This window comes from Vulpes vulpes, chromosome 6 (genome assembly GCF_048418805.1).
Source record: "Vulpes vulpes isolate BD-2025 chromosome 6, VulVul3, whole genome shotgun sequence".
In the NCBI taxonomy this organism is placed as follows: domain Eukaryota; kingdom Metazoa; phylum Chordata; class Mammalia; order Carnivora; family Canidae; genus Vulpes; species Vulpes vulpes.
Window position 1 is genome coordinate 51,493,047 of NC_132785.1, and position 25,603 is coordinate 51,518,649.

Genomic DNA, 25,603 nt, shown 5'->3' on the forward strand with positions numbered 1-25,603 from the left:
GAAATTTTAACTAACCTACCCCTAGGATAATTTGAAAATGCTTTGAAATTTTAAACATGACACAAAATAAACATGTTAAAGCTGACAAGTTGAACAAGGCCTCCTAGAAGAAATGGGGAGCCATGTAAGAGGACTGACATTAATTATTCCCACAGCTAGTTCCTAGGTCCACCTGGAATTTTTTTTTCCACCTGGAATTTTTATTGTTGGACCAAAATCTATACACACCCATAGGACTAAATAATAGCATGATCTATATTGCACAGGTTTAAGAGCCAGATAAAAGTATGAATTATTTTCAAATACAGCAGCCCTTTCTAGAAGTGGTACATCTGAATCAATTGTGGAATATACAATATATAGACTCCCTAGTAATATTCTTGATATACAAACTCCCAAGTAATATTCTTGATGTGCTGAATCAGAACCTCAAAGAATGGGGCTTACACATGTACATTTTACAAATACCCCAAATGAGTTTTATCCTCAAAGCATATAATATTTACCATTTTAATTTACCACATTCAAATGCTTCCTTATGTACCAGTCCTCTACAAATGTAAGATGCTAAGAGAATAACACTAAGTTCTGACTCAATGAAGGCACTTTGCAAGGCATCACAACAATATGCTTAGCTCTGCAATGAGCCAAACTGACACAGCCATGATAATTTTGAGACTATGATTATAATGAAGTGGTCAAATCCTCTCCTCCTATCCTAACCCTTTTCAGGTCTTCAACTTGAGCTCTAAGTTAATTAGAAGCCACATGAGAGGACATCAATAACTCTTACCCTATCACCCAGTAGGATTTATGATTCATTTCTGCTGTTCCATGAATTTGAGGAATATGGTTCTGCTGATCGTCCTTCCAGGCATGACACGACATTCCATGTGCCTAAATATCCACCTTCCTCTGCTGGTTAAGGCTTTCAGGAGCCTGGATTCCTTTCTGTAGAGTCTTTTGTGCTAGCCTACTGCCTGCCTCCCTGATTCCTATGAGATAAACACTCACTCCATCTTTCCCTCGTGGTTCTGCCTCTCCTTTGGAGAAGTTATAACTTGCTTAAATGCTTATGAGGAATAAATTACAGAGCAGGTATGCAAATTCAGGTCTCTGATTCTAAAAGTCATATTCTTTCAACTTCTATACCATTCTGATTAGATGTTTATCTTAAAAATGAGATGTTTTAATAAAGCCTGTGACAGCTGTTGAATTCTAAGACATTCATAATTAAATTTTCTCTATGTTGTACTTCGCAGGTATGCTTTCTTGGTATATAAGAACTGCCCACTTTAAATGCCAGAGCAAGGAGAGGCAGAACTGTCCTTCTGTCAGAAAAAGGATAAAAGCTGGATTTGTATTCGTGCCCAGAAGAAGGGTCATCTCATTTGAGCCTGAGATTTAGACATTGCAAATGCTTTCAGTTAAAGATATTTAGTTTAAAAAGAAGAATGATTTTATTTTTGTCAAGTACTTGCCTACAACAAATAAAAACATGAAAGATTGTATTATGTAAAAAATATTCAGGAAAAACATACACACTTAATCTTATTAATTTATAGAAAGTGTCATCTGATGATTATGATGTTGGTGATGATGAACAGTATTAACACAGTAGTGTAAGTTTTTTTGAGAAAGCATGGAATGGACTTATTGGAGGGACTATCTTCAGTAGTGAAAACTTGAGAGCATTTATTATTTAAATTTTCTCTAGGAACTAGGAGAGTTTAATAGAGGATAGTGGAAAGGCCCAGATATCTTTGCTAAAGAGTAGCAAAGTAAGACAACTAGAGAAATGAAGCAGGATTTTGGTAGTGATGAGAGTGCAGTTAAAGTTGGTTGTAATGAATTTATATTTTCTAGTGTTTGGGATTTTGTCTAATAGCATTTGCCATTTAGTTCCTGGAGTGCTGGAACACTGCAAATGGACAATTGGGGTGCATCACAGTTGGGAGTGATGCCTGACAAGGACAATGAGTATTTAGCATCAAGTGGGTTTAGGGCATTGGCATAAGAATCATCAAAATGGTGTATGGGAGGGAGATGTCAATGAACATGGTAATTCAAACAAGGTTGAAGAATGGTCCCAAAGGAGAAGAGGAACAAAACCTGCAGGGAGCATATTGTGGTGAGAACCTGTGATAGTTGAATTAGTGGTTTTGGAGGTGGGTAGTTTTTGTTTTGTTTTGTTTTGTTTTGTTTTTTATGATAGTCACAGAGAGAGAGAGAGAGAGAGAGAGAGAGGCAGAGACACAGGCAGAGGGAGAAGCAGGCTCCATGCACCGGGAGCCCGATGTGGGATTCGATCCCGGGTCTCCAGGATCGCGCCCTGGGCCAAAGGCAGGCGCTAAACCACTGCACCACCCAGGGATCCCGGAGGTGGGTAGTTTTTAATGATCATAATGTTTGGTTGTAACCACTGGGTGTGTATGGTTTAAGAGGAGTGTAAATGACATTGGGGATGAGGGATTCAAAGAACTGAAAGCCAAAAGCAGGATGGATTATATACCATTAAAGATGAAGCAGAACTTTGAGTTAAGAAGACTGTGAGTCTGGTGCCAAAATGTTGGATAACTGAACAGCAGAAAATGGATAGTCTGTAGGTCTGGGAATAGGAAAGGAAAATGATGATGCACTCATACTGCAGTGTTCTTGAAGGAGCAGAGGGTTTTAAAAGAGGCTGAGGTGGTAATGGTCTGGTGGCAGGGGAGTTCAGGGTGAACGTCAATTCACCTCCTGCTTCCAAAGGAATATGATGGGGAGAGAAAGAGCCATTGAGAGATCTGCAGGGGAACTCAGCTTTTCTAAATCTCATCCTTTTGTGGTTCAGTCCTTTTGTGAATAGCTGTGCACTGTGTCTCACTCAGCAGCAGCCCTGAGTCACAAAAGAGACACCAGGCATTCTGACATAGTTGAACCTAAGGGAAGGACAATCAGTAGAAGAGGTGAAAAATTGGTGTGCTCTAGACCAAGCAGGGGCAACTGCTGATCTAGCAATTTCAACAGATATTTACCAAAAAATTACCTTGGCGAAGAATCCGCAGATGGGACCATTCATACCCACTTCCAGAAATGCTGAATTTTTCCCAGAGCCCATCATCCACAGAGTCTAATGCACTGGTCTGATACACAAGGCAGCATGTTCTCTTAGATTCCACAAGGGGAGGGACCAGGAGCTATGACTCCCATCATTGGTTCTTCTACTGATCATCAGGCATTGAGCAAACAGTCACATTTCCAGAGCCCCTGACTACCCACCTACAAAATGAGTGATAAATGACTAGGTAATAACTAATTACCTTTCCAGTTACATGATTTGACTTCTGCTTTGGCAACAACCCTGGTTGACTTCCATCTAGTCCACAGGTCCTTTCCCACAAATATTCAGAGTCCCACGGGCTGGGGCCCTCCTCACTTAGTGGTCTTGTCCACACAGTGAAATAGAGCCTGTTTTATATCATGAGGTAGGGAAACCTCTCTATTATTTAAAGGACAAAGCAGGTTACCTTGTCGCACTTTAAAAATTGACAAACCAGCAACACACATTTCTAGGGCCAGAAATAATCTGTTTAAATAAAAAGAAGAGAAGGGAGAAATGTAAGAGCAGTTGGGAGATTTCCCAATAGGCCTTAAAAAGTCCCACAAAGATCGGTGGTCTTTTCAGATCATAAGAGCAAGGAGACCCACCAAACAAAGATGAGGAGCTAAACTCTCTCAAACTTGATTGAGATTGATACTAATATCAATCTCTCTTTTATGTTGCTGTTTCTCACCCCTGACTCCATTGGCCCAGAGGAGTGTATCTTCTTCCTGGCTTGGCATGAAGATTGCTGGAGAATTAAAAATAAACGGGAGGAAGTTCAGGGGAGATAAAGAGATAGGGAACACAGTCTCAGATAGCCAACAATTTTGCCTTTACTCAAGTTAACACTCAAATGAAAGGCAAAGAAGTCTCTCATTTAATATGTTTTAAATGCTAAGAAGTATATCAGAGTAAATTAGTACTAAAATATATGTTAAGTTCCATTTTAAATTAGAAAACAAAAAAAAGTCTTTGGATATAAATTTGGATATTAAATTTGGATTCTATGTAAATGCTTTATGCATCACTTTTCACAATGCACAAAGTATACCTGTTTCCATCATAGCATTTTAAGCAAATTTCTCATCTATTAACAAATCAGAACAACAATTTTGTCTGAAACCCTGTACGAGACTCCATAGAGAATAGGAAAGAACACAAGGCAAGAACTCTGATCTAAAGTAACTTGCAGTCTAGAAACTGTACAAACACAGTAAATGTTTTCAAACATGCACACATAAGTGCCCATGCAAATACAGGTTGCATGGTTGAAATGGCCAGGCAGTCCTTTACTGATTGCCAGATGACTAGTAAAGAAAGTAAAAATGGTATTTCAGAGATGGGATAGATCAAATTAGTGGAAAACTTTCTCAGAGAAAGTTTAAAAAAATTATACCAATTAACCAATGACCTTTTTTAGTTAGTAGCCACTATGTGCCAAGACTAAAATAGATGATGATGATGATAGATAGATAGATGATAGATAGATAGCTTGTTAAAAAATATATTAGCATTAAACTGGTTTTAGAGTTCTTAGTAAATTATTTTTATAATTTTATAATGCTTTTTGGGGATAGAAATCACATTTTTTAAAAGATTGTATTTATTTATTCATGAGAGATAGAGAGAGAGGGAGGCAGAGACATAGGCAGGGAGCCTGTTAGGGGCGCCTAATAAGGGACTGGATCCCAGGACCCCTGGATCATGCCCTGAGCCAAATGCAGACACTCAATGACTGAGCCACTCAAGTGTTCCCAAACTCACATTTTTAAAAATCATCTTTTTAAAGCACAATTCAGAGGCCTTGAGTATATTCACAGTTGTGCAACCATGATCACTCTCTGATTTTACATAATTTACAACATTACAAAAAGAAACCTTATGCTCATTAGCAGTCACTCCCCACTTTATGTTTTCCTTAGCCCCTGTAAAGCACTAATCCACTTTCTTTCTCTATGAATTTGCCAGTAAAGCATTCAATATGCTTAATGTTCAAAGCAGGCTGTATCTTTGTTCCACTTTCCTTGCTATTTCCAAAGTCAAGAGTGGATCTAAAGTCAGACTTTCAAATAAGAGTAACCAGTGAACCAACATCCTAATTAACACTAATTCACTCAATTTAAGAATTAAAAGGAATACACACACAGACAGGCATATAGACGTATATCAAGTACACACACACATACTTACAAAATAGGATAAGTATGACCTACATAGAGTTATGAGAGTCCAGCAGGGAAATATATTTTTCATTCTTGCTTTAAATCACAAATATTCTTTTTCTTTTAGAATAAACCAAGATTAATGAAGAAAAGGAGATAGTAAGCAAATCTTCTAATCTATCTTTATTAATATCTTAAATAATTAATAGGAACGATGATTCTAATGATACTTCACACATTCGCCATCTTCCAAAGGTTGTAAATATATTGAATCTTCTCAATTTTCTTATTTTACACATAAAAAGAAAAGTAAAAATGGCAGGTAAATTGTCCTAAATCTGAAAAATGCCAAATATATACTAGAAGTTTAGGTACTTTTTAGCATGTGGCTATCTCATTTTTTTTAAAAGATTTTATTTATTTACTCATGAGATACAAAGAGAGAGGCAGAGACATAGGCAGAGGGAGAAGCAGGCTCCTTGAGGGGAGCCCGATGTGGGACTTGATCCCAGGACAGCGGGATCACGCTCTGAGTTGAAGGCAGATGCTCAACCACTGAGCGACTCAGGCGTCCCTGGCTATCTCATTTTTTAAACTACCCATCCTTGCTTGAACTAGTATTACCTGATTTGCCAACTGCAGCCTTTTAGAGAGTAGTTTAGATAGACATGGAATATGTTTGTGTATGTGAGTGTGTGTGTGTGTGTGTGTGTGTGTGTGTGTTTTTGACTTAAGTTATTGGGTTTTCCCCCCCAAAACTTGTATTTGTTAATTCTGGGCCAAGTTATAGGCATTTCTATAGCAACATCTCTCAATGGTTATTGTCTTTTGAGTCATCAAATAAGGTGACAATCTTTAAGATGTTCTTTCTTTCAGTAAAGAAACCAATAGAAGTAGTTAGGGCAGCCCCAGTGGCACAGTGGTTTAGCGCTGCCTGCAGCCTGGGGTGTGATCCTGGAGACTCAGGATCGAGTCCCACATCAGGCTCCCTGCATGGAGCCTGCTTCTCCCTCTCCTTCTGCCTGTGTCTCTGCCTCTCTCTCTGTGTCTATGAATAAATAAATAAAATCTTTAAAAAAAAGAGAAGTAGTTATGTTTTCTGATTATTCATCACTCTTTATTTGGAAAAAAGCTCTGGGTTTTGATTTGGTATCACTTGACCCCAGGCACACTTAAATTTCTATCCTGCCTATTCTCTATGATACAACACAACTCTGTCAACTGTGTTAGTAGATCATTCCCAGAAGAGAAAGGAAAAGGGAGGAAGGCAAAGGAAGCGTATCTTTAAAAAGACAGTTTTGTCGATGCTTTTTCTCCCTTCCTTCCTTCTTCCAGCATTCACCAAATGTTTTCTATGTAAAAGCAAATGCTCCATGTATGAAGAAGGTATGGGAAAAATAGCCAATTCTCTGGCCCTCGACTCTTGACAGTAGTATCTCCTGCTTTTGTAAGTTTTAAATAACAGAAGCCCTTCTTATTTTAGAATAATTGCAGATTGAAGAAGGAGAAATCTGAAGGTATAAACAAAGTTCACCTAATGAACCATTTTACCTAAAACCCTCTCTGACTATTAATCCTGTGCACAGTGTCCAGGTCTCCCAGGCTTTGCACGCCTCCTGTTTTGTTGGCTCTAGGTTGTAGGAAACAGGAAGGAAACTTCTCTCCCCACAGGAGAAGGAACACTCAGCTGGAGACAAGGCTCAGCAGTATGCACCCCCTGAACACGATAGAAATCCACAGCTCATCAGTGCAGAAATCAAACATGTCTGATTTATGTACAAACAATGGTGACATGATTGTCACAGCACACATGGTGATTTCACTGGCTTGGGAAATTATCCAAAAATCAACTAACAAGCACTTCAAAAAGGGGGGCAGAATAGGACTCTTTTGTTGCCTGCCATGTGTGTCTTTCTTCAAAGTCAAGTGGCCAGATCTACTCAGAACAGATATTCCTTTCTTTTTTAAAAAAGATTTATTTACTTAAAAGAAAGAGAGCATTAACTGGGGGAAGGAAAGAGGGAGAGAATCCTCAACCAGACTCTCCGCTGAGCACAGAGCTTGCCACAGGGCTCGACCTCAGGACTCTGAGGTCACGACCTGAGCTGAAATCAAGAGTTGGACTCTTAATCGACTTAGCCATGCAGGTGTCTCTAGAACAGATGTTCTTTTGTCTAAAACGGGAGATTTGGTTAATCCAGTGCTATATCTTTCTTTTTATAATAGCATGAATTAGTATACACAACTGTCTTCATCTCATCCTCATTAACTAGATCCCCTGTCTACAATCTGCCCCTCTTAAGGTTTTTTCTGACCATAGTCAATCATTTGTAGAATAAATCAATAAAATGACACAAGCATTCATTATGAGTTCTTGTAGAGCTCAGTTGATTCCTGTAACATTTGGATCCAGCAGGGAAAAAGTTCAGTTGCTGTGTTATAAAAAGCTCTAGGGCATAGGAGGAAAGTAATCAGTTTAAAACATTCATTCCTCAGGTGCCTGGGTGGCTCAGTTGGTTAAGCATCTGCCTTCAGCTCAGGTTGTGATCCCAGGGTCCTGAAATCAAGTCCCACATCAGGTTCTCTGCTCAGTAGGAAGCCTTCTTCTCCCTCTCCCTCTGCTGCTCCCCCTGCTTGTGCTTTCTCTCTTTCTGTCAAATAAATAAATATAACCTTTTTTTAAAAAAAATTAATTCCTCATTCAATCTTATGATCATTATAAATTTCTGGAAATGAGAAATAATACTATTTTGATATTTATTTTTGAAAAACTAAGTAAAGAAGCAACACAGAAAGATTTCATCTACTGATCAGTTACATCACAAATATTTTATCTTATACTAGATAAGATGAAATATGGTGTACTTGACACATAACACTTCTTTCTTGCCCCCCTAACAAGAACATATATATTAACTTGTTTGATATAATCAAATGAACAAACTATTTTGAAATAAATAAATTTGAGAAAATAAACAATCTGAGTCACCATAGCATCACGTGTGTAGACTGACACAAATTGTGTCATTACAAATAATGCTGAGCTTCAGTAACATAAATCATTGCTAATGCCCATTGAAATGCTTCATTGTATGGTATAAAGAACTTAGCCCAGAGTAGAAAGCTACAGAAATATTTGACTTTGAAATTTTACAAGAGGAAAAAAAGAAGTGAAAATCTTTGAAAGAGTATGACAAATATGATTTATCATAATATTTATCTCTCTACTCTCATCATTTATCCACATAGAACAATGACTAAAATGGAAATAGCACTAATGGGGTTTTTTTGGGAGTCAGCATAACTATTCATTAATAACAATGGGAAAAGGCTCTGGATTGTTCAGTTTGTTTATCATATATTAAGCATTCTATTCTAGGCTCAATGATAACTACTAAGAATATAGGACTAAACAAGAGAAATGATTTTGGGGGGGTCTCCAAGGAGCTTATGATCTTGTGTGGGAGACAGTCAATAAACAAGGGAACATATTTATACATTATGAACTCTCCTTGTTAGAAGGCAGAAAGAGGCATTATGTGTTAAGTACACAGTATAATTTTTTAAAATACTAGATCAACTATATGAAAGATTTCCATGTGTATTACCATTATTTATTGAGGCCCCAAATAAGAATAAATAACATACTTTAATAAAAGTAATATATCTTTGTCTATGAGTAATTTGTTTTCACACAAACTTACTGGAAGCAAAAAAAAAAAATGTACTTTGTAAAGTCTCGTGGGTGGTAAAAATAAATGTGCCAATTTAATTGATCTCCCCTTGATTAAATGTTCAATTTAATTGAACATTCCAGAGATCAATGTTCCAGGGAGGACATACCACCACATGCCTTCAAAGATGAAGCAAGGAGAACAAGAAGATGGTTTGTGTAGATGTGGCTGTGAACAACAACAACCTATCAGTCAATCTTCATTCAACAGGGCCACCAAGGCACCGGTGGAGAGAGGCTAGCTATGGAAGGTCACAGACAATGAGAGAGGGCTGAAGGGAATGTGTCCAGGGAAAAGATTAACATAAACTTTGTGGTTCCAGACCAGAAAGAGTCCTTAGAATAGTTTCTGATCCATTTCTATGCAAAATTTTAAGCTGTAAGAATCCATTGCCAAGAAGAGCTCAGGCATCCAACTTCACGGATGCCTTTGGTAGATCCCTGTCTTGCCAGTGTCACATGTCAGATTGAGTACTGGACAGGGACTTTGGGGAAGCTTGGAAGAAAGGTGACCAGGTAGAAGTAGATACAAAATTCCCCCCAGCTTCCCTTCCAATTCTCTCCTGTCCCAGTGACTGCCATGCCCTTGCGTCCATAACAATCCAGGCTCCTGAAGTTATTCTCAAATGAAAATGTTTTAAGTGAACACCTAGTGTAAATTTCAGTGGAATCACATCACAATTCTGTTATTACAGGGGAAAATTAAGATCTGAGTTACACAGAAATGCACTAGACATTACTATCTCCATGTGAAACATGACTTAAGCTCAGGGCGTTTGGCAACAGCTTTATAACATAAGTCAAAATAAAATTGGTTTCCATGCCTCCCATATAGTTACATAAAAATCATAAGTAGCAAAAATGTTCATGCTTTATATTTATGGCTTACCAAGCCTTTGTGCATTGTCTTATTATGTAACCACTCACAATGAATATATAAACTGGTTAGCTTTCTCCCCTTCTATATACTTCTTTACATCTTTTATAACTGGGATCTGGCTGAAAAAGAACCAAGCATAGAATATTTTCTGTAGTGAAAAATGAAATTTAAGTTCTGCTTAATTAGAATGAGATGGCTATGACTTACAGTTGGCAATGCATAGCACACCATTTATTACTCACAATGAGATAGTTATTATGCACTGATGATACTTAAAGCTCAAAAATGCTAAGTAATTACCCACATTTGTATATCTAGTTCTGGAACTAGAACTCAGATCTGAGTTACCATGAAGCTTCCTCACTAAAAAGTTTTCTTTTTCCTAATTTATTAATAGTTTTCCAAGTTTGGCATATTCATCTCTTGTTATTAAATTCATACAGATACAATGAAAGCACAAAACAGAAAAAAAAGTACAACAATATCAACACTCTCCATTTTGGACCTTGGAATGGCTTTGAGTTCATCAATGGGTTTCAAAACATCTTAAGAATTCCTTAAGTCTAAAAGAGTACATACATACAGTCCACAAAAAATATCTACAGCTGAATCAATTCATATGAATATTTAATAAAGCATTTTATGAAGAAATGAAACATTAATTTAAAGAATCATGGTGATGAGGTTTCTACTCATTTACTCATCAAGGTTTTTTAAGGGTAACAATAAAATTAATGTAGTTTGCTGTATGTTTCTAAAACTACAAATCTATTAACTTCCTAAAGACAGGATCATGAAAATGATGGGCAACGGGAGCTTGAATTCATAACATCAGTATGAAGACTATTCATCTGTCACTCTTGATATTCTACACAAAGGAGATGAGTGCCAGATTCCATAGCTGGCAACACAAGCATCCTGCCACTGGGAGCTTGTATTAAAATGAAATTAAAATTCCATCAGCCTTTCCTCCTCCCTGCCCATTAGATATGATTTCTGTGTGGCTTTATTCATTTTCTTCCTTCTCCTCCCTTCCAGGAAGTGTCCTGGTTTGTCTGCATGGTTGTTGTGTCCTGTGACTGAATCAGAAAGAAATAGGAAGAAAAAGGAAAACAAGTCAGGCCAAAGGATGAGGACTGGTGGAATTTTACAGAAAGAGAAAAAAACTTGGAAGTAAAGAAAGATAGCAGCCACAGCGCATGGAGGCAGTTGATAGGAGAGAAAAGAGAATAGACCTTAAGATATTTTGAGAAACTATACATTCATTCACTTCATAGTATTTGAGAGATTCAGTATGGATCTTGAGTCATCTTGAAATATATTTTCTTTGCATCTGCTGTGTTCCTTAATGTTCTACCCCTGCCTCTCCCCTTCCCACTGAGAGCTGCACTATATGAGTTGCTGGTGGTTAAGTGTTGAGCAGTTTGGGTTGTGGGGAGTCAGGCATGGGGACAGATGTTGAACAATGTTCTGCCACTCTCCAGGAGCAGTGCTGTCCTCAGAGTTGCTTTTTTATAGCCATATCAGGATGGCATCATACTGAGACACATCATCAACAAGAAAGTCCCAAAGGAAAACATCAGTATTCCTGGATGTGTTATACTCATGCCCTCCTTAATATTCTACTCTTACCAGCCAAGATTTTATTTCCTGGGAATGTCCTTTATGATATCTACCTGAGAAGGAACATTGACTAATTGCTTGGCAGCTAATTTTGGTCCAAGACTCTTCAGAAGAATAAATCTGATGACAGTATTCAAGACCTCACTTAACCCAAACTATGGATTTACTTTCTGGAATTTCCTCATACTCAAGAAAAATGCATTGCAATTAAAACAAAAATCCTTGAATACTCTACTCACAGACTTTAAAAAGCTGGAATCTCTTTCCATGAAAACACATGCTAGTCTTCATAGTATCTTGGTAAACACTGTTACATTTTAATTGCATTTCAAACATTCTCCAGGTTATAGTTTATTTGAGTCACATCTGACTATAACTAACCATACAAAACCACAAAGTGTGCCAAAAGTCACATAATAGAACACAAATGAAATAAAATAGTTCTATAATAGGATCATCGTGAGAAAGTGGTTAGTGGAGTACTTAACAAGAACTAGGTTTAGGTTGGATCCAATCCTGGCAGAAAAAAATGGCATTGTATATTTTAAAAGAATGCTCAGTTTAACTGACCCACCCAAATCAATATTTCAGCTTACCCACCCCCTACCCCCACCACATATACATGTGCACGGAGCCACCATAAAACTCAAAGGGAACTTGAAAGGCTTATGCACTTAGGCTGGTCACATTGGCATTACCTTCTCTTGGTTTGTGAAGCCCCTTTCGAAACAAGATCTGAGCTACCCATGCTGAAATATATGTACAAGGAAGGGGAGGAGCCCTGGTACTCAGGGCATATTAAGATGCAATGTCTACTCAACAAGAATCCTCACTGTTCGTAAGGCATTTATGCCAATTTTAAGGTTTATATACAAAGAATCTTTTGGTTTCAGCAAAACACAGACACTGAAACAATTTCACAATTGCAATTCAATTCACTTGAAACCCACACTTCTTATTAGCTCTGTTCACTCATGTGGAGATGTATGTGCCTTATGGGGACGTGGGGCCTGTATATTGTAGGGTATCAGCATGCCATTCACCTAGAAAGCAAAATGCTGCATCTCAGGAGAACGAGCCTACTACAGTGAGGCCCCACATCAGAGGAAAAGGTGAGCTTTGTTTTTGCTGTGATTTCCACAGCTGTGCCTCCCTTCTTTCTGGGATTGATGCTCTCTTTTATCTAACAGCAGGAAAGGAGATGATCGTCTAATGTGGCAGCAGATACAAAAGGAGAGAATGTTAATGCAAGGCTACAACTAAACTCCCCTAGAGACCATACCCTCCAGGAGCCCAGGACTCCAGGATCCAAGAGAAAGAGAGAGCTGGCACAATCAAGCATGACAAATCATCACATTATAAGTCAGCTGGAACCTCTGATGGAGTCACAGTGTTTTCTGGTTGCTAGGGGAGGATGGCGAATGAGACGCTCTTCAGAGTTAGAAGTGTAGCTATGAGGCAGGTGATTTGTACAGATGACTCTTTCATAATGTTGGCTGTTGAGGCAATCAAAGGGCAACAGTGGCAACACTAGTTATGTATCAGGACTTTCTGTCTGAAATAAGGAAAACATCCTTTCTCCTGCCTATCCCTCTGACAAGGGCAGGATAATTGTGAGGTGTGTGAAGCATTAATTAGCTCCGTGCACAACATTTAAGGGGGTTGGCCAGAACACTAAGGATCAAGGTAATATTCCAATATTTTTAAATGGAAATTAGTGCAGAGATATCCATGATAAACAAAATATCACATCTTTAATTAAAAATAGGGTACTATTCTGTTTGTGTACCACTGAACTCACCCGGCTCACCCTAGATCGGCTGTGTTCTTAAATGAGCATTAAATGATAGGTATGCCCAGAAGTTCCACAAAGAAAGATTACTATTACCCTTGAGCACCTGCCAAGATCCAAGCTTAAGCCTACTAGGTTCCTTTTTTTGTTTTTGTTTTTGTTTTTTGTTTTGTTAACTAGGCTCAAGACTGGGTGTGGAGCCCAACAAAGGACTTGAACTCACGACCCCGAGATCAAGACCTGAGCTGAGATCAAGATTTGGATGCTTAACCAAGAGAGGCATCCAGGCACCCCCTACTAGGCCCTTTGTAAACTATTCCATTCCATCCTTGGAAACTTTTGAAGTCTTCTTTACTGTTCCATTTTACAGATGATGAAACTAAGGTTCTCATTAAGTCACGTTTCTGGGCCAGGACTTCACCCTGGGTGCCCAACCCCATCTCCTGTGCTCTTTCCACACATCATTCATTATCCACCAATAATGAGACTTCTACTGAAGCTTGTTTGATGCATTATAAAGACTTGAAATAATACATACAGGGTAGGGCTTTCGGATGTCTGAGTTGATAAACAACTGAATACTTCCTGTCTCCCTCTCCCTCCACCTAGTGCCATTAAGTGAGCCTGTCAGCAAAATCCATGTCAGAAACAAAGTTATAAGAAGACTCAAGGGTGGAATCTAAGCTGGGAAAGAAAGAGAAGGTAGAAAATAACATAGGACTTCTTTTTCATGTGTGTTTATTTTTTCTTTTGCAGCAACGTCTTTGGATAAAGATTCCTTCAAAGAAAGCGCATAGCTTTATGCAAATGTGAAAACTTTCCAGAAGGGCCTAGTCATCCCTTGCCCTTTCTGTCCCATCCTGAAATACTTTCTAATACATTTAGCAATTTCTGATCTAGTTCTATACTGGGCTAGCTCTTGGGTTGTAGACTGCATGTGGGTGAAGAGTGCCACATGACTGGGGAACACATGTGAGCACTGCCACCCAAGAGGTGGACATTCTTATGGCCAGTGCTCTAATAGCCACTGTGCCAGGACTACTGGCTGACTCAGGACAGTCAGTAAATCAAACATCTGTCCCTGGATCTCTGCCGAACATTTTCACATGCATGGAATTGCTAACTTTCATTTCTCACTGCTAGAGCTATTCCTAGCCTCTCTCCGTCTCATGGAGAAAGAAGCTAGGTTTTTGTAATAACATTTTAATGTTTTTTAGCACTTTACAACCATTTCAATTCTTTCAGTCCACTATCCTTCTGTTGAGTCAGGGAATGAATATTCCCCTCCCCATCTGTGTCCTAGGTGAAAAGGCTCTCTACACGTGGAAATTTGCAACATGTGACCTGAAAGTCACCAATTGCCCTTCTAGTTCTAAAGTTCTGTGTCTACATATCAAGGAAGACATACTAAGGACAAAGATAACAGAAGCAAAAATTGGAGCACATAAAGGGGAAATTAATCAGAAAGAACAGCCTGGGGGAGAGAAGATTAAATTAAGAGAAATCACCTCCAGTGTCAAAAATTAAGGGCAGAAGAATGAATTTTTAATAGGAGCAGAGAAGTAACAGCTGCCAGGCTGTAACCTGGGCTGGGGGGTTAGGGGGAGTTAGGTAGACAGAGGAAGAGAGACTATTTTAGATATTACAGATACAAGTAATGATTAACAAGTAACAAGCCCTTCCAATGCCTTCTTAAGAGATACTTCCATTAAAGTACATGTGCCAACACCAAAGCAATTATTATCAGGGAAGTCAGGGAGCTTTAGGGTAAAGGTAAGAGTACAGTTAGGGTTCTTGGCAAATGGTTGTGACAGCTAATTTGCATACCCATTTCACAAATGTCTCTAGGAATGTGGTAAGCATGCTATGCCTCCTGTTATCTTGACGATTAGATGTGCAACTACTGATCTGTCCCAGGACTGACACTGTAGCCAAAAGGAAGGACAAAGTTTACCTCTGTTTGGGGACATCCTTGAAAGAGGGAGGAAGGGAAGCAGCTTAGGCTCAGTCTTGGTTGGCTGTGATGAGAGGTAGGAATTTTGCAAACAACATCATATTATGCTACTACTAGCACTGACCAATGCTGTGTTTATTATAATTTATGAATTTATCATAAATCCCTAAAGAAATGAGGAAATGATAATAAACTAAAAGTTTGGATCAAATTAAAGAAAGAAAAGGAGAAGAAAACTGTGTTCTCAGATTCTATACTGAACAACAAGTATAAAAACTTGTCATGCCTTGGGTCAAAGGTATGGGCTTCAATGTTCAGCTTCTGAGACATGCAGAACTCAATCTCACAAACACAGTTAAGAGCACTGAAGAATATTAACTTGAAAAAAGAAAAAAAATGCCAATGTTTGCTCTTAAATTTTAATAATTTTGGAAAGATAAGATTGAGAAATAAAAGGAGACATCCTTCCCTCTTACTAATCACAAAATTTGAGAGTGACCACATCAAAATTACGTAGAAGCAAATTTCCAGAGGGGCTTACTCTTCATGCTGCTGAGTGATTGTGTTGATCGGGTAGCATTTTGGAAAAGGCATCTCTTGAGTCCTTAAGAGTTTATTTGTGATGTATTATTATTATGGATCAAAACAAAAACTCTAGCTTTTTACTAGTTTTTATTATTAAACTATGTCCTGCAGCCTTACTCTGAGCATTCATTTCCTGTTGCTGCTGTAACAAATTACCACAAACTTAGTGTCCTGAAACCACATGAGTTTTTTATCTCTTAGTTCTGTATGTCCGAAGTCTGATGGAGATGTCACTGGGCTTAAATCAAGGTGTGGACAGTGCTGGGTTTCTTCCTGCAGGCTGAAGGGGACAATCTGTTTCCTTGTCCTTTCCAGCTTCTTGTGGCTGCCCACATTCTTTGGCTCATGCCCTTTCTTTCCATCATCAAAGCCAGAAACATTGTACCTTTCTGTGTTTTTCTTCTAAAGTCATCCCTCCCTCTCTGACCATCATTGGGAAAGGTCATCCACTTGTAAGGACCTGTGTCCTTAGATTAGATTGAGCCACTTTAATAATCTGGGATAATCTCTTTATATCAACAGTCCTTTACATCTGTAAAATCCTTTTTGCCGTGGGAGGTATCATATTTACAGGTTAACAGGTTCCAGGGATTAGGGAATGGATACCTTTGCAGATGGGGCAAAGGGGAAACACATTATTCAGCTGACCATATAGGACTGCTTTTATTCACAACAGATGACACATTTAACTATTATTGGTAGTGAGTATAATGCTTTAAAACCCCAAAATGTTTAAAATTATAATTTCCTAAATAATCCTGAAATTAAAAATAGAGAGGTTGAAGACAGAGCATTTATGAAGAGATAGGAGGAAATAAGAGAATGGGGGAAAGATCATAATAACTACAACTACCAACACTGAATAAGTAGCTAGTGTGTGCTAGATTACTTGTAAGTCAAAAGTCAGTGTTCTGATAAACTGATTTAGAATAAAAACGTGTTCTAAACTGGCTACATAAAAACTAACTAAAGGTCAGTTACATATTACAAACCAACATTCAATGAATTGAGGTTCTCAATGCATTCATGTTCTTGAATCAATGCTTGATTCACACTCCTGGTCATTCACCGAAGAGCAAGTAACTCCCTGACTCAGAGAAAGATCTCTTCTTTTATATCAAACACTTACTGTTCCTCTGCATTATGCTTCCAAGATAAACAAGCAAACAAGCAACAAAAGAAAGATAATGCCAATGAGGCAGAAACACGAACAAACCTGATTTTGTGCAGCAGTCTCAGAGTGAGGTATATAAGGGCATAGTCAGAGAGAGAGAGAGGACTGAGAAGCTGCCTGAACATTTCTTGGGTAGGGCTCCACAGTATACTCTTATCATTTTGCATGAAATATTGCAACACTCAAGTTCAGAAATGCCCATATTGAGTTGTATATTCACAAATTCATACGAAAGTCCAAATACCAATGGGTTTGGGTCAGCCATCATTTAAAGTATCCTAACTTCCTTTATTCCAAAATGGAACCATACTACTCAATGTTATAAAGCTTGTTTCAGAATACATGTGATTAGTAAGCACCGCCATTTCAAGAAATGATGACATTGCTCTACACTAGAATTATACATTCAAAAGTAGAGCAGGTTGCCAGAAGCCCTACTCCTGGTTCATGCAAAACTGGAAAAATCAATGAGAGGACATTTGTCAGTGAGCAGTTGAGAATAGTTATATTAGCTCTCTAATTTCATCAATGCTTTAAATTCCCAAGTGTCACACTGTGAATCATGAATTTCCATTTCATTTACCACAGATAACTTGTATTCAACAAACTTATTTAATAAGGATTTGTGGAACTCCCAGGCATGCAAATAATTTCTTCTTATTTTTAATTTACTCTTTACCCTATTAGTCTTTAGCTGACTAGTTTTCTACCCCTGCATGGGAGTGCCTGAACAGACAGATCCACAGGCCTTCCCGTCATTTATAGAGCAAAGGCAATGCCTTTTAACCCAGTAGAAAATGTTTAATATTATATCTCCAAGTGATTCAGTGAAATGTACATTTTACAATAATTTTATCTATTAATACTTATTCTTAGGAAATGAAATACTTTTTAAAAATATTACATTAACAGAAGTCAGATTATAATGCCTTTATAAACACTGCTTTAAATTTGAAAGTCATTTCTCCTTCCAACAGTATAATGTATTTTACACAGAACATTCAAGTGAACTAATTCATGTTCATATAAACTCTTTCTCCATGGTATTTACAGCATTAAAACAAACAAAGGAGCAAGGATAGAATAAATAACTATCTTTCTCCAAGAGTGATCACTAGACCAGCAGCAACAGCAGTGTCACCTGGGAAATGTGAGAATGTAAATTTCCAGCCCTTGAGACATCTCTGTAGAATCAGTGATTGGTTTCTAAGGGTAACACCTATGACTTCATTTATTTATTCATATTTTTGGGACTATCTTATCTTTTTCTGACAGTGTGTGTTTTAGTGATCCTTGGGCCTGTGGGAACATCAGAATCACTGGAAGATTTTGTGAAAACACAGATTGCAGGGCCCACCTCCTGAGTTCCTAATTAGGCAGGGAGCTCTGTATCAAGTAGACTCTGTATGTACAGTAAGTGATGGCTCCCTCTTCCAGATCTTTCCCTCTTTTCTTCTTGCTGAGGGACCCAGAACCATTATGGCATTGCTATTATTGTCTTATCACTATGGTCTTAGAATCTGCTCCTGCAGTTCAGACCTAGTGCTACTGCTTGGTTGTGTATACCTGCATTGTTTTTAAGCCTAAAGGCAGAAACCATCGAGAATCTGAGTTTTTTATACCTCTTTTCTACATCTTTTTGTAAATGGAAATGATTCAGGCCATAGAAAACTTCCTTCCAATGTGGCTAAAATTCCCTGAAGGTAGCCAGATAAGAAGTTTCATGGACGTGACCAATCTTTAGAAAGCAACTCAAAAAATTAAAATGTTTGGGGCACCTGGGTGGCTCAGTCACTTATGCATCCAATTCTTGATTTCAGCACAGGTCATGAACACAGGGTCATGGAATCAAGCCCCACCTGGGGCTTCACAATCAGCAGGGAGTCTGCTTGAGATTCTCCCTCCCTCTCCCTTTGCTCCTCCCGCTTGTGCACTCTCTCTCTCTAAAATAAATAAATAAATCTTTAAAAGAAAATTAAAAAGCTTATGTGTACCAAAAAAGCCTTACAGTACAACCAGCATGAGTTAAGGGGGGGGTCATACCACTAGTACGGGACTAAAAAGTAGTTATTTATCCTAGAAGAGTAGGTTTACCAAAAACGTCTGGAACCTCTAATGAACATTTCCATACAAAGAATTCTTTGTCCCCAAACTACCCCTCAGCACTTGGCAAAACACTCCCAATAAGGAGTAGTTTCAGCCACAAAGCCACAGGCTGAGGTGGCTGAGCTCAGATCTGGGCTCCTGAGTTCTGCGTGCAATGGGAAAGGGGGAGTCAAACTCAGCATCTAACCATGCACAAGTCCTGCTCATTATAGAGTATATCTCCTTGAAAAGCCCACTTTAATCTGTGCGTTACTAACAGTGGGTGTCCACAGATCAAACAGCCAGACAGGGAGGAGTGATTGGCAACAGATGGGGATCCACATAAGGAGGTGAAAGATAGAATTCCATCAGACACAGAGAGGCAGTCACAGGTAGAGTGTATCTAGAAAATAAATCCAGCCCAAAACTCAGCAGAAGACATTCACAGAAATGATGGAACCTCATCACCTGCCCCTGCCTTGGCCAGAAGAAGGATGGGAGCCAAGGGCTGTGCCTAGCAAGAGGTGATACCTCACCCTGGCATCTATACTTTAAATCAAACCAGCCAGAATTTGCACGTCTGTCCCCTAGCTAGTCTTTCAAGGCCGTATTGCTTTCACCTGAGCTCCTCCTCTCTCATAAATAGGATTTCTGCTCAAGAAACACTAAACCATAAGCAACCCCAGCTCACAGTTGTTGCATATTCCATATCAGGTGTCGTGCTCATGTTTATGTGGTTTACCTGTTTCCATCCTCACACAGCAGCAACTTGAGATAGGGCCAGTTATCTTTATGATCCAGGAGAGAAGGGAACTGAGGTGTAAATAAAGGACACAGAAGGCTCTCTTAGGTGGTAAAGTACCAAAGCTGGAACTTGAATTCAAGTCCATCTGATTTCAGAGTCCATCCTCTGACCCTCACACTAAGATACTTTCACTCTGTTTTGGTCATTCTCGGTAAGTAAGGGAAGCTTTCTGAGCCACTCTGATTTTCCCTCTGGTTCTGCTGTTTCAAAGCAACGTTTCTTTCAAAAAGCAGAAAAAAAAAGACCAAATCCATGAACAGTAGCTTAACCTGAGAGGAGAAGATGCCCACAGGTGCTTTATTGGCTTCCTAGGACTGTTATAAGAAGCACCACAACTGGGTGGCTTAGAACAGCAGAAACTTAGCTCACAGTTCAGAAGGTTGGAAGCTTGAAATCAAGGCATCAGCCAAGTCAGTTCCTTCTGGAGGCTCTGAGGGAAGGTCTACCCCATGACTCTTGGCTTCGGGTAGTTGTTGGCATTCCTTGGCATTCCCTGGCTTACACAGCCTCACTCCAATTTCTGCCTCTGCTTCCCATGGTGTCCTCAATGTGTCCATGTCAATTAAGTCAATTTCCCCTCTTCTTTTAAGGACACCAGTCATATTGCATTAGTGCCTACCAATAGGACTTCATCTTAACCTGATTACATCTTGCGAAGACTCGATTGCCCAATAAGATCACTTCCATAGGCACTAGAGGTTAGGACATCAATATATCTTTTGAGGGGACAAAATTCAATCTACAACAATTTCTTACTGCCTAGAAAGATAATAAAGTTCTATTTGATTTTATTCCTTTTGCTGGCTTTACCAGCCACAGAAAAGAATCCTCTGCATGGATTCTAGAATTCTAGAATGTTACTCTGCAGCTGAAAACCTTCATCATTAATCCTTTTCCTCTTCTGGCAAGTCTTTCATTCCAGGATTTCCAACGTCAAACCAAACTACTGCTCTTTTGAAAATTTCACCTGGGATTTGTTGCCTCACTCTTGTCAAAATCCTGCCCATTTTAAAAGCCCTTTTAAGATTGTGATACTTTTTATCCTAAAATTTTCTTTCTTGCTTCTCCACTTCCTGGTATATTGTTTTCTCTGTGATGTTGAAGTTTTTCTTTACTGCCCCAAATTTCTTTGATCAAGTCTTTCTTCCTTACTATCTTATGTTTTCCTTATACTCATGACAGGGATGAGTAATCATGTTTGTCTTTGTATCTCTTACATTCCTGATATATAATACCTTTCACACAGTGGGTGCTGATGAATTGTTGGATGAGTTGACAGATATACTGTCAAGAATTTCAGAAAATTTTGCATTTCCACAAAGATAGTTGCTATTGAAAGAGTAATGAAGAATCTAATGTCATTTTACAGCTTTGAAAACTGACTTTCAAATCCACAAAATATAGATAACAACATCTACTCCACATGGAGGTGACAAATATCAAGTGAAACACTGGTGAAATTTCCTCATAGAATGCATCACACGTGGTAGATACTGAACAAATATTTGTTGGCTGTTGATTGTTAATTTCTTGATTCTATCACAGTTTGTTAAGCCCTGAAAATTCTTGAGTCTTGATAGAGGCATATCAATGAAAACCTACAGAATGCATTCTTACTTAATCTTCCTTCTAGGCAATCAAGGCATTTGGACTTGGAAAAATAAAAATTCTTGCCCCTTGTTTCTGTAGGATTTATTGGTTATTCATTTTATTAATTTACTCTCTTGATTCATTTTCATAAAATCTGTGAGGTACTGGCTATGCATTAAGATTTAAGGCCAGTCAGCATCCTTGGTATCATAAAGCCTTTTATCTCTGATTAGGAGGTAATATAATTTCCCATACCAGATTGGTATGCTTGCTGAGGGCAGAGGCAACGTTTACTTAGCCATACTACTACACCCAGCAGGTGCTCAGTAAATGATGAATTGCATTGAATCTCTCCACCAAAGGCTTTGATTCCTAACCTAGCAGCCCCAGCATCTCCTTTTAAAAACCAATATTTTGTATTGTACCTATTTGCTGATTTGAAGTAAAAGTCATATAACTTTCCCTCACACATAATTTTTAAATTCAATATAATGCCCTAACTATAATATAAAGGAGCAATAGAAGGATTATTACTTTAAATGAAACAAATCTCTCTCTCTCTCTCTATATATATATATACACATATATATGTATACACACACACACACACATATATATATATATATATATCTCAAGAAATAATAGAAGAATCTTAAATTATATGTTCTAAGGTAAAAGAACTTAATTTAGAAAATTAGGAGTGAGATTAGAGCCCTCTGATCTATTTGGAGATTCCCAATGACTGTAACAGTTATAAATTGAAGCCACTACACATATATTTTATTTGTGCAGCCATTCATAATAACATTTCCCAAAATGGTGAACAATTGTTGGTAAGGTTCTCAACAAAAATAGGATGGTCTTCTTCTGATTTACATGGCAGATGTGTTCCTGAAAATTTCAGCTCATGTTAAAACCATGCAAAAATTACTTCATGTTTACAATTTAAAAAAAAAAGGGGGGATGGGGCAAGCAAACCAAATTTTTAAAAGATTTTATTCACTTTAAAGACCAAGAAAGCTAGCATAAATAGGGGGAGAGGAAGAGGGAGAAGCAGATTCCCCACTGAGCAATTCCCTGTGCCCCCCTCCCCTACACACATACATACTTGAGCCAAAGGCAGACACTTAACTGAATGAGCCACCGAAGCACCCCAAACAACCTGATTTTTAAAATGGGCTAAATACTTTAACAAACACCTCACCAAAGGAAATGAACGGATGGCAGAAAAGCACCTGAAAAGATTTTCCACATCATATGTCATCAGGGAAATGCAAACTAAAATAATAAGATACCACCACACACCTATTAGAATGGCAAAAATCCAGAACACTAACAATACCAAATGCCAGTGAGGATGTGAGGCAACAGGAACCCTCTTCCATTGCTGGTAGGAATGCAAAATGGTACATTCACTTTAGAAGACAGATAGTACTTTCATATAAAACTAAAATAACCTTACCATATGATCCAACAATATTGATAGTTGGTATTTACCCAAAGGAGTTAAAAACATATCTACACAAAAACCTGCACATAAATATTTATAAAAGCTTTCTTCGTAATTGCCAAAACTCAGAAGCAACTAAAATATTCTTTAGTAGGTGAATGGACAAGTAAACTGTGGTACATCCAAACAATGGAATGTTATTCAGCAATAAAAAGAAATGGGTTATCAAACCATGAAAAGACAGGGAGGAACCTTAAATGCATATTACTAAATGAAAGAAGCGAATATGAAAAAGCTTTACTCTGTATGATTCCAACTATACAATATTGAGAAAAAGGTAAAACTATAGAGACAGTAAAAAGAGCAGTGGTGTCCAGGGGTGAGGAAGGTGGAAGGGAAGAACAGGATGAGCACAGGGGGCTTTTAAGGCCATGAAATTACTCCATATAATACTACAATGGTAAGTACATTTGTTTAAATTCATAGAATGTACAACAACAAGAGTAAACCCTAATTTAAACTATGGGCTTTGTATGGTTATGACATGCCAATGGACATTCATACTTGTAACAAATATACCATGTTGTTGGGGGATGCCGATGGTGGTGGAGATTAGGCATGTGCAGGGCCTGGGGGATATGGGAAATCTCTGTATCTCCCTTTCACTTTTCCTGTGGACCTAAAACCACTCTAAGAAACAAAGTACATTTTTTAAAAAAGGTTAGGTTATTACTATTAATATTTCCCCTATTTAAAGTATAACAGGAAATTTGAAAGTCAGAATATGCAGAGCAATTAATTCATCAGTGCAGTGCATAGGATTGTGATCCACCTTAAAGACAATTTGGGAGTGGGGGCTCCTTAACTCTGTTAAAGGCCAGAAGTCCTTCCCATGCTTCCTGTCAAATGTTAGCCCTCCTCTGGGGTGGTAGTGCCCCCATAGAGAATCAAAAGCCAAGTTCCTTTAGACTCTTGCTGTGTGATTTCCTAACCTTTCATCCCTATCCAAGTGCAAGTCACTGATTTCTTTCCCATCTCTTCCAAAGTCCTATTATTGAGGATGCCTATCCTAATACCCTGACAGACCAACCAAATCTCAGTGATAGAACTTATCTTGACGTCCAACACAACAAAATCTATGACAAAAAAATTGAACATACCTAGGAGAAAACTTCTCTTCTTGAGTAATTTCCTTTTGCATAAAATAATTTTCTAAAACAGGGAATCAGTTTTCACATATGAGATCTGGTTCACACATTATCTAGCACACAGTAGGACCCATATGTTGAATAAAGGACGACAGTGAGTTTGTTCACATCTGAATGACAGCTATCTTATGGCATGCAATTAAAAATACAGTATTTCTTAGTAAAACAGGTGCATCCATGTATGACACAAAACTACAAAATGTGTGATAATTCATCTCATTTTCAATGAATTAGTGCAATGTCCCATTTTTTCTCACTTGTTAGTCACAGTGGTCTAGCTCAGTAAATTTAAAAGATCAAAATTACTGTTCTTTTGTGACCTTGTCTATTATCACCCTTTGACATTAACTCTAAGAAGTATAGTAAGAAATTCTGGGATGCCTGAGTGGCTCAGTGGTTGAGCATCTGCCTTCAGCTCAGGGTGATCCCAGGTTCCTGGGATTGAGTCCCACATCAGGCTCCCCTGCAGGGAGCCTGCTTCTCTATCTGCCTATGTCTTTGCCTCTTTCTGTGTGTCTCTCATGAATAAATAAATAAAAATCTTCTAAAAAATAATACTCCACCCACTAGAATAAATTCTAATAAGACAAGGTTTTTGGTCATCTCTATCCAGTGATATATCCCAAAATCTAGAAGGAAACTGAAATGAAATAGATGTTTAAAAAATGTTTGGGATGAATGATGAATGAACAAGTGAATATTGTGATCAACATGTGTTAAGTACCATGATAAAGTACAAAGAGAAAAAAAGAAACTCTCAGCCCTCATGGGGCTCTCTGTCAACTGAGGAAATAGACTCCTAATATTAATGACATGCATGCCAATACATGTTGTGTACATTCCTAAGATAATATCAAGAAGAGAGAACTAATATTTCCTGTGCATCAAGAAACACTTGATAAAATTTTATTCAGATTAAATCAAGGTATTTTACCCTCAGAGTAATTGATATTTGGGGCTAGATAATCTTTGTTGCAGGAGGCTGTGTCATGTACATAGAATGTTTAGTGTCATTTCTCATCTCTACCCAGCAGATGCCAGTAGCAGGCCCCCAACTGTGACAACCAAAAATATCTGGAAACCAATGTTTCCTCAGACAAGAAACACTGGTTTAAAAATATGGGCTAACCTGACAGAGGAAAGGAAGAGGAGAAAATCATGAGCTTCTGGTTAACAACGTCTGGATTGTATTTATCTCTGACGTTGACCAAATAGCTTTTAATTGATAATAAAAAGAATAAACACCTTGTACTTTTGTTGTTCTTATAATATATGAAATCCATTCATGCATGTGTGATCCTTACAAACAACCTTGTGAGAACACAGGTTGGATATTTATTTCTTTTTAAATGAAAACATAGTCAAGTTAAATGAGGTGCCCAAAGTCTATCTTAGTTTTAGTGATCTTTGTCTTTTTCAAATTTCTCCTTCAATACTTATTGGATTTTGAGGCACACTAACCATTTAGATTACTTAA

At 38.1% G+C, this 25,603-nt stretch overlaps 1 protein-coding gene across 4 annotated transcripts in view; it reads right to left on the minus strand.

The window, feature by feature from the left end:
- The window catches only part of FGF14 (fibroblast growth factor 14), a 624,343-nt gene that overhangs the window by 276,030 nt on the left and 322,710 nt on the right, over window positions 1–25,603 (minus strand). The window lies entirely within an intron of this gene.